Consider the following 15,000-nt stretch of genomic DNA (forward strand, 5'->3'; position numbering starts at 1 on the left):
CCGATACGTTAGTACATCCCTACAGATAATATTGTAACAATTCCTTTTAAAAAAATTGTACAAAAGGTAATACAATAACAACAGAAAAGCTTATTATTTTAATTGTCTTTATAATATCATACATAGCGAGCTTTATATACAATGGCTGGAAAAAGTATGTGAACCCTTTGGAATTAGCTGGTTTTCTGCATTAATAGGTTATAAAATGATGCTCCCTCCACCGTACTTCACCGTTGGGATGATGTTTTAATGTTTGTATGTGGTACCTATAGTACTCAATTATCTCCATTTATAGTTTGTCTAACTGTGGACAGATGAATATCTAACGGCCACTTCTAGAGAGAGTACATATAGTACTAAATCATCTCCATTTATAGACAGTTTGTCTAACTGTGGACAGATGAATATCTAACGGCCACTTCTAGAGAGAGTACCTGTAGTACTAAATCATCTCCATTTATAGACAGTTTGTCTCACTGTGGACAGATGAATATCTAACGGCCACTTCTAGTGAGAGTACCTATAGTACTAAATCATCTCCATTTATAGACAGTTTGTCTAACTGTGGACAGATGAATATCTAACGGCCACTTCTAGTGAGAGTACCTATAGTACTAAATCATCTCCATTTATAGACAGTTTGTCTCACTGTGGACAGATGAATATCTAACGGCCACTTCTAGTGAGAGTACCTATAGTACTAAATCATCTCCATTTATAGACAGTTTGTCTAACTGTGGACAGATGAATATCTAACGGCCACTTCTAGTGAGAGTACCTATAGTACTAAATCATCTCCATTTATAGACAGTTTGTCTAACTGTGGACAGATGAATATCTAACGGCCACTTCTAGTGAGAGTACCTATAGTACTAAATCATCTCCATTTATAGACAGTTTGTCTAACTGTGGACAGATGAATATCTAACGGCCACTTCTAGTGAGAGTACCTATAGTACTAAATCATCTCCATTTATAGACAGTTTGTCTAACTGTGGACGGATGAATATCTAACGGCCACTTCTAGTGAGAGTACCTATAGTACTAAATCATCTCCATTTATAGACAGTTTGTCTAACTGTGGACGGATGAATATCTAACGGCCACTTCTAGTGAGAGTACCTATAGTACTAAATCATCTCCATTTATAGACAGTTTGTCTCACTGTGGACAGATGAATATCTAACGGTCACTTCTAGAGAGAGTACCTATAGTACTAAATCATCTCCATTTATAGACAGTTTGTCTAACTGTGGACAGATCAATATCTAACGGCCACTTCTAGTGAGAGTACCTATAGTACTAAATCACCTCCATTTATAGACAGTTTGTCTAACTGTGGACAGATGAATATCTAACGGCCACTTCTAGTGAGAGTACCTATAGTACTAAATCACCTCCATTTATAGACAGTTTGTCTAACTGTGGACAGATGAATATCTAACGGCCACTTCTAGTGAGAGTACCTATAGTACTAAATCATCTCCATTTATAGACAGTTTGTCTAACTGTGGACAGATGAATATCTAACGGCCACTTCTAGTGAGAGTACCTATAGTATTAAATCATCTCCATTTATAGACAGTTTGTCTAACTGTGGACAGATGAATATTTAACGGCCACTTCTAGAGAGAGTACCTATAGTATTAAATCATCTCCATTTATAGACAGTTTGTCTAACTGTGGACAGATGAATATTTAACGGCCACTTCTAGAGAGAGTACCTATAGTACTAAATCATCTCCATTTATAGACAGTTTGTCTAACTGTGGACAGATGAATATTTAACGGCCACTTCTAGTGAGAGTACCTATAGTACTAAATCATCTCCATTTATAGACAGTTTGTCTAACTGTGGACAGATGAATATCTAAACTCTTCCAGATAACTTTGTAACCCTTTCCAGCTTCATGCAAAGCAACAATTCTTGATTGTAGGTCTTCTGAGATCTCGTGGTCCACTTCAGCAGATGCTTCTTGTGAATAACAAACTCAAAATGTTTGAGCGCTTTCTATAAGTCAAAGTAGTTTTAACTCACACCTACAATCTCGTTTCATTAATTGGATGCCAGGTTTGCCATCTCCTGACTCTAATTAGCTTTAGCCTTGGGGTTCACTTATTTTTCCCAACCCATACTATAAATGTTTGAATTATGTATTGAATATGTACAAGAACAACATGATAACTAATTGTGTTATTAGTTAGAACAGATTGTGTTTGTTCAGTATTTTAAGACACATTTATGCATAAATGCAGGTTACACCAAAGGGTTTACATACATTTTCTTGTCCCTAGCAAGATGATTGCCATAATTGGGGGTCCTTGGCATCAACAATTTGAAAACCCATGGAATACAGTACACGTTGTGCTCTGTTGAATATACAGTACACATTGTGGCAAATGTAGGTCAAGTGAATGCCTACAATGCTTACTGAAAATGTGCATGCTATAAACAGTATACGCGCAGTGGTGGAGATAGGAAGTATGGTAGAATGGTATTTTAAATGCACTGAGACATAAAGGCCATACTGATCATTTGGGGAACTTTTAAAGCACAAAACAACATTAATGTCAAACACTGAGCACAAATTCAGCTTTTAATACACAGCAGCCAAACATGACTAGAGTTCAGTGAAATATTTACTGTATTTATACTTTATTACAGTCTCTTTAGTGACCAGAAGACCTCAAATCTGCTGAAGGAAAACAGTTCTGATAGATTATAATGTCTCTGTTTATTTCTCTCTCTTGCTCAGACACAAAGTATGTCGCTAACAGGAAGTTATTAGAAGAAGCGAGGTAAAAATAGCACCAAATTCATCCTGTTCAGTTTTAAATCCCACAAATCCCTCTGAGGTGATTGTGTTTAACAGGGCGGAATCGTTGAATGAGATTTGAGTTTAGTTTGATTAAATCCTCTGATTAGAAATGGTTCATCTTCATTACAAAGATGGGGGGGGGGGTTTCCAGATGTGAGCGTTACTATGGCAACATATATTTGTGATGACGGCATGATGAAGTGTGTGTTAATTAAGTAGTTGTTTATTGTTGTATTCCACTGATATATAGGGGAGTTTCCAGAACAGATGTGTTTAAACATGTAAAACCGTACGGTCTGTATCCTCTGAGGTATTTCGGCTATTTAATGGCGTTTAAGATAGTGTTTGTTTTGACCACAGTTTATGATCCCTTAAAGTCCTGAAAAGAAGATAAACATCACTGAGCAGATTGGAGTCATTTGCTTTACTGTTGAGACAACAGTTCTCTAGTTTAACTACTGTGGTGGGGTCACTCCTGGCTTTCCATCTAACCGGCGAACGAGAGGAACTGTTGGTGCCCAACTGCGCCATCTCTGCCCACTTATTACCCGCATTCTCTTTCTAAGAAAGAGAGAGACACAGTGGGTGTGGCATCAAGCCTCGGAGATGCATTTGTTGAAAATAACGTCCAAAAATGGAGCAACTAGTGTCTAGGGGGAATTCTCTAAAACATAAGGGGATCTGCAGGGATGGATTACTGACCAGGCCAATGGGGCCAGTGCCCAGGGGCTCTTGACCTCCCGGGGGGGCCCTGGGCTTTAAGGTTGCGCAATCCAGTTTTGCGATTTCCCCGTTTGAAAACCCATCAACAATGAAAACATTTGGCCAGGAAAACGCAAACCCTTGGAGGTGGGCCTTTGGAGATAATTGACCCCGGGGCCTTTGCAAGTCATAATCCGTCCCTGGGGATCTGGCATCCTCAGGGTGTAACAGGGTTCAGTGGAGGTCCGTGGAGTGTTCATGGAATGGCCCAGGTATGAGCGGGGTCCAACGGCCACACACGCTCCCCTCCTGGGTCTGAGGAATCTTCAGTGGCCTGTCTTACCAGGCCCGTCCTCTATCCAAATTATACTTCGCCTGTCCACGTACTGCGACATTCCACACACAGTCCACGTGACGTAATTTTCGTCATCAGGAGTGTCCGCGGACAAACATGGACAAACACGCATGCACAAGGTTGACTGTGGAGATAGAAGAGTCCACTAGGTGGCAATACTCACAGTTGTGCTGTACTGTCCAGCAGTAGTCGAAGAACACATCCTTCTCCATCGTTTTGTTGTTGTTGTTCTTGCTTCCTCTGATGGCGGATCCTCAGTTTTTCTTCTTCTTCAACCTTCAGAGCGGATGTCCTGTAAATGACACGACTCATTGCTGCCCTCTAACATCTGGTATAGCGTATAATAAAGCAGTCGTACTGCGCATGCGTCAAACGCGTCATCTGCGTGAGGTACACTTTCAAAGAGATCAGCAGTTACTCAATACACAAACCAGCCCGTCTGGTACCAACAAATCATGCCACGCTCCCAAATCACTGAGATCACATTTTTTTCCCCATTCTGATGGTTGATGTGAACATTAACTGACCCGTATCTGCATGATTTTATGCACTGCAGACACACGATTGGCTGATTAGATAATCGCATGGATGATTGTTGGTGCCAAACGGACTGGTTTGAGTATTTCTGTCAAAACGAAGCGTGAAATGTCGGACACTTCATGCACTCAACGCACGCGGCTTGCCATAGATAGCGGAAGGGGCGGAGTCACTTGGCTGCACTGCTGGTCGGACAAAACAGTTGTAAATAATGAAGAACGAAGCAACTAGCAAAACTTCAGTGGATACAGCACCTTATAAATGTGAGTTGAATGCTTTAGCTGTGCGAATATGTACGTTGTTTAAGATACAAGTGTTGAATTGAGGTTGGCTAATGCTCTAAAGCTAGCGGCAACATTGACTATTAAGGGTGAACGCCGTCACCCGAACCTTGGTGCGCCCCAAACAAGCGAACTGAGACCGCCTGATAACTGGGTCTCAGTCCGCTTCCAAACGAACTCTGGTGCGGTACGATTGATATATGAACGCAACATGGACCAAAGACGTCTAAACGGACCAGAAACAGGAAGTAATTCGCCTAATACTGACCTCAAGCATACCTGGTTCTTCTCATCATAGGAGTTACGTAGCCCATTACAGTTCGGGACAGGCGTCGGAACCGACGTCCTTGCAGCATATCATCATCTGTGTGTGCAACGGAGGAATTCCTGCCGCTGTTTTGACTCCTTTACACATTTTAGCAATTAGCATCGTTAGCTTTGTTTTGTTGAGTGGTTAGCACTGTCGCCTCACAGCAAGAAGGTCACGGGTTCGAGTCCCGGCTCAAGTAAGCCTTTCTGTGTGGAGTTGGCATGTTCTCCCTGTGTTTGTGTGGGCACCCTTTGGGGGCTCCGGTGCCCCCCACAAGTCCAAAAATATGCAGATTAAGTGAATTGGAGACTCTATATTGCTCATATGTGTGTGAGTGAGAGTCCCCCAGCCATTGGACAAACACTAGGAGAGAGAGAACATTTACATTTATGCATTTGGCAGACACTTTTATCCAAAGCGACTTACAGTGCACATATTACAGGGACAATCCCCCCGGAGCAACCTGGAGTTAAGTGCCTTACTCAAGGACACAATGGTGGTGACTGTGGGGATCAAACCAGCAACCTTCTGATTACCAGTTATGTGCTTTAGACCACTACACCACCACCACTTCCTGTGGTGAGAATTAGTAAAGAAATCATGTTAATGGGCGGTCGCTTTGAGGCACGTTTGACAGGTTTTATTGGCCGCTGTTCTCTGATTGGTGGATCTTTCTCTGCTGTATTATGGGTAATGTAGTTGTTTACCATGAATTCCACTATCAAACACTATTTTTAGACAATGAAGTTGAAATAACGCAGACGGATGGCTTCAATAGAGGCATATACCATCGATGAACACCCTCAGAGCTCTCGGTCTCTACAGTAAGACTTGTGCTGGTCTGAATGCAGCAGCTGTGTGTGTTTCAGGTTTGTAGGCGTTTACAGTCCTGACAGGAACTCTGAGTCGAGTTCTTCTGTGTGTGGGTGAAGATCATGATGGTCACGCTCACATCCGGTGTTCCTCCAGTGGAAACACCACACAAACCACTCTGTGTGCCTTTAAGCTCATGCTCAGATGGATGTGTGATGACATCATTTCCAAGGGTGGATTGTGACTTGCAAGGGTCCCGGGGCCAATGTTGGTTTAAAGTTGTGATCTTCACAAAAATGTTCATTAATTTAATCTACTTTAGTGCATGTTCTGTTATTTCCAGTCAGAATAATTCAAACACACAGCATGGATGTGGTATAGAAACCGCTCATCCGAAACACATTCACTGTTCTTAAAGAGACAGTAACGTAAAAACAAGCATGTAACAAAATGTGTAATAAATGTGTAAATGTGCATGTACGTTTAAAGTGGCAATAATACATTATGAAATATTTTAAACGTCATCAAACACATGGGTAAGGGATGGAATACCGACAGGGCCAATGGGGCCAGTGCCCAGGGGCCCTTGACTACCAGGGGGGCCCTTGAATGCCCGGGGGTGCCCTGGGCTTTAAGGCTGCGCAATCTAGTTTGGTGACCCCCCGAAAACCCTTTTGGGCATGAACACCGAAGACCCCCCAATTTAGGGTGGAGGGAGGCCCTTGGAGATAATTGGCCCCAGGGCCTTTGCAAGTCATAATCCGTCCCTGCACTGGGTACAACAGTTTTGGTCATGTTGATGATGTAGAGGCTTAAGAAAGTCATGTCTCAAATATGACATTATAAAGAAGAGGGCAAAAGGCTCCTATAACAGGGCTGGGGGCCCTCATACTCACAGGGCCCTATAGAGGAGGCCTTGTAATAAGCTGTGGGGCCCACCTATTCAAGCATATTTGTTTTCACAGTTGTTGGGCCGTGATACCAACACTTAAGCAACGCTTTTGACACGGTCTATAACTGTATTAATGTTTATCTGAACATGTGCTTGTGTGGACGAGGTGTGGCTTCCCATAAGTCACGAGTCTCTCAGTCTCTGTCTAAACACACACACACTATTTATAGAGCAGAGGAAGACTTGTGTTAGTGTTAAAGGTCTGTCGTGATTAGTGAGATAGTTAAAGGTGATCACTTCTCTTCAAATGCCTCCAGGAAGACTCTAACACAAACACTGTCATTCAGGATGTCACACTTCGGTTATGATCATTAATAGTTCACAAAAACAACATTTTGTCATCATTTACTCATTCAAGTCGAGCCCCGTTCACTTTGACTGCTTTATGTTTATTGGTAATATAAAGTAGGTCTTTCCAGTGTGCCCTGTTGAATGTTGGCACCGGCGGGAAGCAGGATCAGACTGCAGCTGTTAGGAACTCTGTCCTCGTGTCCCAGAACTCAAAACAGAACCACAAACTGGGCCGTGAGAACAGCAGCAGAACAGAGTCAAACACGGACACGAGAACACATGCGCTGTGAAAGTCACGTTGACCAAGTTTATCTAGAAGGGGGCTTCTTCTATTTCGGGCACTTTTCTCACCGTGGGTTTCTAGAAAGAAATTTTCACACGCTCACTGGTTGATTTAAATGATCTACAGCATCACAGGAGATTTGTGTCATATTTGTGTCATTTCCCACACCGTCTCAATTTGGAATGCCCAATTCCCGCTACTTAGTAGGTCCTCATGGTGGTGCTGTTACTCGCCTCAATCTGGGTGGTGGAGGACGAGTCTTGGTTGCTGCCGCGTCTGAGACCGTCAATCCGCGCATCTGATCACGTGACTCGTTGTGCATGACACCGCGGAGACTCACAGCATGTGGAGGCTCATGCTACTCTCCACGATCCACACACAACTCACCACACGCCCCATTGAGAGAACCACTAATCACCACCACGAGGAGGTTACCCCATGTGACTCTACCCTCCCTAGCAACCGGGACAATTTGGTTGCTAAGGATACCTGACTGGAGTCACTCAGCACACCCTGGATTCAAACTCCACCAAAGAGTGGTGGTGGCATAGTGGACTAAAGCACATAACTGGTAATCAGAAGGTTGCTGGTTTGATCCCCACAGTCACCACCATTGTGTCCTTGAGTAAGACACTTAACTCCAGGTTGCTCCGGGGGGATTGTCCCTGTAATAAGTGCTCTGTATAATACATTGTTACTCAGAAGGTTGCTGGTTTGATCCCCACAGTCACCACCATTGTGTCCTTGAGTAAGACACTTAACTCCAGGTTGCTCCGGGGGGATTGTCCCTGTAATAAGTGCTCTGTATAATACATTGGTAATCAGAAGGTTGCTGGTTTGATCCCCACAGTCACCACCATTGTGTCCTTGAGTAAGACACTTAACTCCAGGTTGCTCAGAACAGTTATAGAGAGCTATAGGATGCTCCCTTGCTCCCTATTTAGTGCATGACTTAACCTCCAGTGTGCTGTCTGTCTGCACTGGTCTCAGAACAGTTATAGGAGAGCTATAGGATGCTCCCTTGCTCCCTATTTAGTGCATGACATAACCTCCAGTGTGCTGTCTGTCTGCACTGGTCTCAGAACAGTTATAGGAGAGCTATAGGATGCTCCCTTGCTCCCTATTTAGTGCATGACTTAATCTCCAGTGTGCTGTCTGTCTGCACTGGTCTCAGAACAGTTATAGAGAGATATAGGATGCTCCCTTGCTCCCTATTTAGTGCATGACTTAATCTCCACTGTGCTGTCTGTCTGCACTGGTCTCAGAACAGTTATAGGAGAGCTATAGGATGCTCCCTTGCTCCCTATTTAGTGCATGACTTAACCTGCAGTGTGCTGTCTGTCTGCACTGGTCTCAGAACAGTTATAGGAGAGCTATAGGATGCTCCCTTGCTCCCTATTTAGTGCATGACTTAACCTGCACTGTGCTGTCTGTCTGCACTGGTCTCAGAACAGTTGTAGGAGAGCTATAGGATGCTCCCTTGCTCCCTATTTAGTGCATGACTTAACCTGCAGTGTGCCGTCTGTCTGCACTGGTCTCAGAACAGTTATAGGAGAGCTATAGGATGCTCCCTTGCTCCCTATTTAGTGAATGACTTAACCTCCACTGTGCTGTCTGTCTGCACTGGTCTCAGAACAGTTATAGGAGAGCTATAGGATGCTCCCTTGCTCCCTATTTAGTGCATGACTTAACCTCCAGTGTGCTGTCTGTCTGCACTGGTCTCAGAACAGTTATAGAGAGCTATAGGATGCTCCCTTGCTCCCTATTTAGTGCATGACTTAACCTGCAGTGTGCCGTCTGTCTGCGCTGGTCTCAGAACAGTTGTAGGAGAGCTATAGGATGCTCCCTTGCTCCCTATTTAGTGCATGACTTAACCTGCAGTGTGCCGTCTGTCTGCACTGGTCTCAGAACAGTTATAGAGAGCTATAGGATGCTCCCTTGCTCCCTATTTAGTGCATGACTTAACCTGCAGTGTGCTGTCTGTCTGCACTGGTCTCAGAACAGTTATAGAGAGCTATAGGATGCTCCCTTGCTCCCTATTTAGTGCATGACTTAACCTGCAGTGTGCCGTCTGTCTGCACTGGTCTCAGAACAGTTATAGAGAGGTATAGGATGCTCCCTTGCTCCCTATTTAGTGCATGACTTAACCTGCAGTGTGCCGTCTGTCTGCACTGGTCTCAGAACAGTTGTAGGAGAGCTATAGGATGCTCCCTTGCTCCCTATTTAGTGCATGACTTAACCTGCAGTGTGCCGTCTGTCTGCGCTGGTCTCAGAACAGTTGTAGGAGAGCTATAGGATGCTCCCTTGCTCCCTATTTAGTGCATGACTTAACCTGCAGTGTGCCGTCTGTCTGCACTGGTCTCAGAACAGTTATAGAGAGCTATAGGATGCTCCCTTGCTCCCTATTTAGTGCATGACTTAACCTGCAGTGTGCTGTCTGTCTGCACTGGTCTCAATGTGATGCACAGTATATATGGGATATTTATCTGAAAATGAGCCTATAGTCCACTAACGTGGTCATTGTGTTAAACAGCTTGTTGATTCGCGATATATCGCTTACATTTTAAAAATGGCACATCAGATGAAACTAGAGACTCTAATCTTTTGACTCAAACAGGTTTCAGTGTAAAAACTTAATTCAGTTTAATGTCAGATGGCATTTCTCCCAAAGACAAACTCCGCTGTGGTCAGCACCATGTTGTTTGGTCACATGACTCTGTACATTGAATGTTTAACCCTTTACTGACAGCGCAGAGTCTCCTGCACTGAGATCAGTCGGTTTCATTGAAATTAAACTATGCGTTGTGTATAGCGAAGCCAAAATACAACATCCACGCATGTGTACACGGGGTCGCACGAGGTGAAACGTGTAATAATTCCAATTTTTATAATAGAATTTCATTAATATTGAAAGTCTAGGTCTAAAGTATAAAACTGTCAAATCTATACATTGAGGACATTTTAAAAGTACCAAAAATTAATTATGGAAAGGCCTAATAAAAAGTGTCCAATCAGTTTTAATGGGACCTTCATAGAACAAGTTGTTGTATCTTTTAATTTGACCCAGAATATGTTTAGTGTATATCGGGATATGTTTGAATGGCCTCATGAGAACTGATCATATATAGTAGTCGATGGTCGTCGATCAAACAGCTTTTGATGTCAGTTGTGTTCAGGGACCCTCGTCTAGCGACTCCGTTATGATGGGTTATATAACTGGAGTGATGCGTATGATCTCCTGCCAAAACTGAAGACATATGTCATTTAATGATGTTTGTTTGGGATGTTTGAACTTCATAATACATTATATACCCATATAAATGATGATTTCTGACATATGTGTGTGGTAAAGATGCCATTCCTCCTGATGGTGGCAGTATTCTGCATGTGCGTGACTGTGGAGTTTCTTAAAGGCACAGTTCGCCCAAACGCTGACATCATTTACTAACCCAGACTTTCTTTCTTTCATGGGACACAAAAGGAGATGTTTGAGTGAATACTTGCATGTTGTTTGTGATCTCATGTTTCCACTTCCTCGTGCTGTCATTCTGTCTCGTGTTTTTCAGGGTTCTGGTGTGTGAAGTGACACCGTGAATGTTGGCGCTGCTTCAGAATCAGAACTACAGAGGCATCAGATCATCTGTGAAAGTATGAACATGTTCTCCATGTGATATTGAAGTATTTGTCATTAGTATTGACGAGGCATTAGTTTGCTGTAGGGCTCAGTTGTGTTGTCTGCTTGTCCACTTGAAACAGGATATATTTACTTCTGTAATTCACAGTTCTGCACGTGCCCTTTTGTCAGTTTCGGATCAGATGATGAATACATGTCCTCTCCTCTCGTGTTGTTCAGTTTGTTCTGTGCTGGTTCTTGGACATTTCACATCTCGCTGCCTGTACAACCAATTTAACTGTGGCCAGTGTGACCCATTTACAGGACCTGAGAGAGACACACAGCACGCTGTAGCCTACTTACACTAGCCTATATATACACTAGCACAAGCACACTCATTGAAAACGTTCCTCTGGATGTGTGTGTGTGTGTGTGTGTAAAGATGCTAATGTATTTCATCTGTGTTCACAGCATCGTTTGTCATTGCCATCGTGTGTGTGTGTGCGTGTTTGTAATTAGCGGTCGAACATCACTGTTTGATCAAACTCTGAGTGTTTACTTTAATTTTACAGTCGTTGGCTGTAGTAAAGATTATCACAAAGCAGTTATAGTATGCATATGTCAAACACGTACACCTAACCCATGCATGAGACATAATGTATGCGGAAAAACTAAGTATACCCGAAAGTATAACTATAACTGCTTTATGATACGCTTTTAGCACAGTCAACAACAGGTGCATGCACACATGACATGCAAAACATCTAGAAGAACACGACCGATGTCCGTGCACTGTGCAAAACATACCAAAAGTATTAGAAAAATTAGCGGGCTCATTCATTCATGTTCAGGGGCATTTGTAGATCAGTTACTCACTCGTTATACGTTATCCAAGGACCCAATAGCAGTTGCGGAACACAGACAATCATTTCACACTCCTATTATGCGAAACCCCCCGCCCCTGGTCAGACGATCGCTTCACGCTCATATCACATGCTGTAGATCCAAGATATTACAGGTATTTACATTGATTTGTTGAACACGTGCTAAAAGCCGGTACTGTCTCTTTAAGAAAATCCGCCATTTCTGTAAACAACGTCTTTAAATTAGTGCATGTTAACGAGAGACTCAAATGGCTTTATCTCATCTGTGCTGTGTAATTACAATGAAGTATTTATTTATTGTTTATGACTTTTTTTGTTGTTTATGATCACTGCTGAATACTCCATCACTATACTACACAATCACTGCTGAATACTCCATCACTATACTACACAATCACTGCTGAATACTCCATCACTATACTACACAATCACTGCTGAATACTCCATCACTATACTACACAATCACTGCTGAATACTCCATCACTATACTACACAATCACCTCTGAATACTCCATCACTATACTACACAATCACTGCTGAATACTCCATCACTATACTACACAATCACTGCTGAATACTCCATCACTATACTACACAATCACTGCTGAATACTCCATCACTATACTACACAATCACTGCTGAATACTCCATCACTATACTACACAATCACTGCTGAATACTCCATCACTATACTACACAATCACTGCTGAATACTCCATCACTATACTACACAATCACTGCTGAATACTCCATCACTATACTACACAATCACTGCTGAATACTCCATCACTATACTACACAATCACCGCTGAATACTCCATCACTATACTACACAATCACTGCTGAATACTCCATCACTATACTACACAATCACTGCTGAATACTCCATCACTATACTACACAATCACTGCTGAATACTCCATCACTATACTACACAATCACTGCTGAATACTCCAACACTATACTACACAATCACCACTGAATACTCCATCACTATACTACACAATCACTGCTGAATACTCCATCACTATACTACACAATCACTGCTGAATACTCCACCACTATACTACACAATCACTGCTGAATACTCCATCACTATACTACACAATCACTGCTGAATACTCCACCACTATACTACACAATCACCGCTGAATACTCCATCACTATACTACACAATCACTGCTGAATACTCCATCACTATACTACACAATCACTGCTGAATACTCCATCACTATACTACACAATCACTGCTGAATACTCCATCACTATACTACACAATCACTGCTGAATACTCCACCACTATACTACACAATCACTGCTGAATACACCACCACTATACTACACAATCACTGCTGAATACACCACCACTATACTACACAATCACTGCTGAATACTCCATCACTATACTACACAATCACTGCTGAATACTCCATCACTATACTACACAATCACTGCTGAATACACCACCACTATACTACACAATCACTGCTGAATACACCACCACTATACTACACAATCACTGCTGAATACTCCATCACTATACTACACAATCACTGCTGAATACTCCATCACTATACTACACAATCACTGCTGAATACTCCACCACTATACTACACAATCACTGCTGAATACTCCATCACTATACTACACAATCACTGCTGAATACTCCATCACTATACTACACAATCACTGCTGAACACTCCACCACTATACTACACAATCACTGCTGAATACTCCACCACTATACTACACAATCACTGCTGAATACTCCATCACTATACTACACAATCACTGCTGAATACTCCACCACTATACTACACAATCACTGCTGAATACTCCACCACTATACTACACAATCACTGCTGAATACTCCATCACTATACTACACAATCACTGCTGAATACTCCATCACTATACTACACAATCACTGCTGAATACTCCATCACTATACTACACAATCACCTCTGAATACTCCATCACTATACTACACAATCACTGCTGAATACTCCATCACTATACTACACAATCACTGCTGAATACTCCATCACTATACTACACAATCACTGCTGAATACTCCACCACTATACTACACAATCACTGCCCAATACTCCATCACTATACTACACAATCACTGCTGAGTGCTCCACCACTATACTACACAATCACTGCCCAATACTCCATCACTATACTACACAATCACTGCTGAATACTCCTCCACTATACTACACAATCACCGCCCAATACTCCACCACTATACTACACAATCACCGCCGAATACTCCATCACTATACTACACAATCACTGCTGAACACTCCACCACTATACTACACAATCACTGCTGAATACTCCACCACTATACTACACAATCACTGCTGAATACTCCATCACTATACTACACAATCACTGCTGAATACTCCATCACTATACTACACAATCACTGCTGAATACTTCATCACTATACTACACAATCACTGCTGAATACTCCACCACTATACTACACAATCACTGCCCAATACTCCATCACTATACTACACAATCACTGCTGAGTGCTCCACCACTATACTACACAATCACTGCCCAATACTCCATCACTATACTACACAATCACTGCTGAATACTCCATCACTATACTACACAATCACTGCTGAATACTCCATCACTATACTACACAATCACTGCCCAATACTCCATCACTATACTACACAATCACTGCTGAATACTCCACCACTATACTACACAATCACTGCTGAATACTCCATCACTATACTACACAATCACTGCTGAATACTCCATCACTATACTACACAATCACTGCCAATACTCCATCACTATACTACACAATCACTGCTGAATACTCCACCACTATACTACACAATCACCGCTGAATACTCCATCACTATACTACACAATCACCGCTGAATACTCCATCACTATACTACACAATCACTGCTGAATACTCCACCACTATACTACACAATCACTGCTGAATACTCCACCACTATACTACACAATCACTGCTGAATACTCCATCACTATACTACACAATCACTGCTGAATACTCCATCACTATACTACACAATCACTGCTGAATACTCCATCACTATACTACACAATCACTGCTGAATACTCCATCACTATACTACACAATCACTGCTGAATA

General features: G+C 42.3%; 1 protein-coding gene across 2 annotated transcripts in view; it reads left to right on the forward strand.

Annotated features, from left to right (window-relative positions):
* lzts2b (leucine zipper, putative tumor suppressor 2b) overlaps positions 1-15,000 on the forward strand; it is a 36,458-nt gene that overhangs the window by 4,251 nt on the left and 17,207 nt on the right. The window contains exon 2 of one of the 2 annotated variants that reach the window (XM_052102707.1): positions 10,910-10,991. The exons of the other annotated variant lie outside the window; for it this stretch is intronic. The gene's annotated coding sequence lies outside the window, so the exon portion shown is untranslated. The remainder of the gene's footprint in view (positions 1-10,909; positions 10,992-15,000) is intronic. 2 annotated transcript variants of the gene reach the window in all.

The sequence above is a fragment of the Xyrauchen texanus genome, chromosome 33 (assembly GCF_025860055.1).
Source record: "Xyrauchen texanus isolate HMW12.3.18 chromosome 33, RBS_HiC_50CHRs, whole genome shotgun sequence".
Taxonomy (NCBI): Eukaryota; Metazoa; Chordata; class Actinopteri; order Cypriniformes; family Catostomidae; genus Xyrauchen; species Xyrauchen texanus.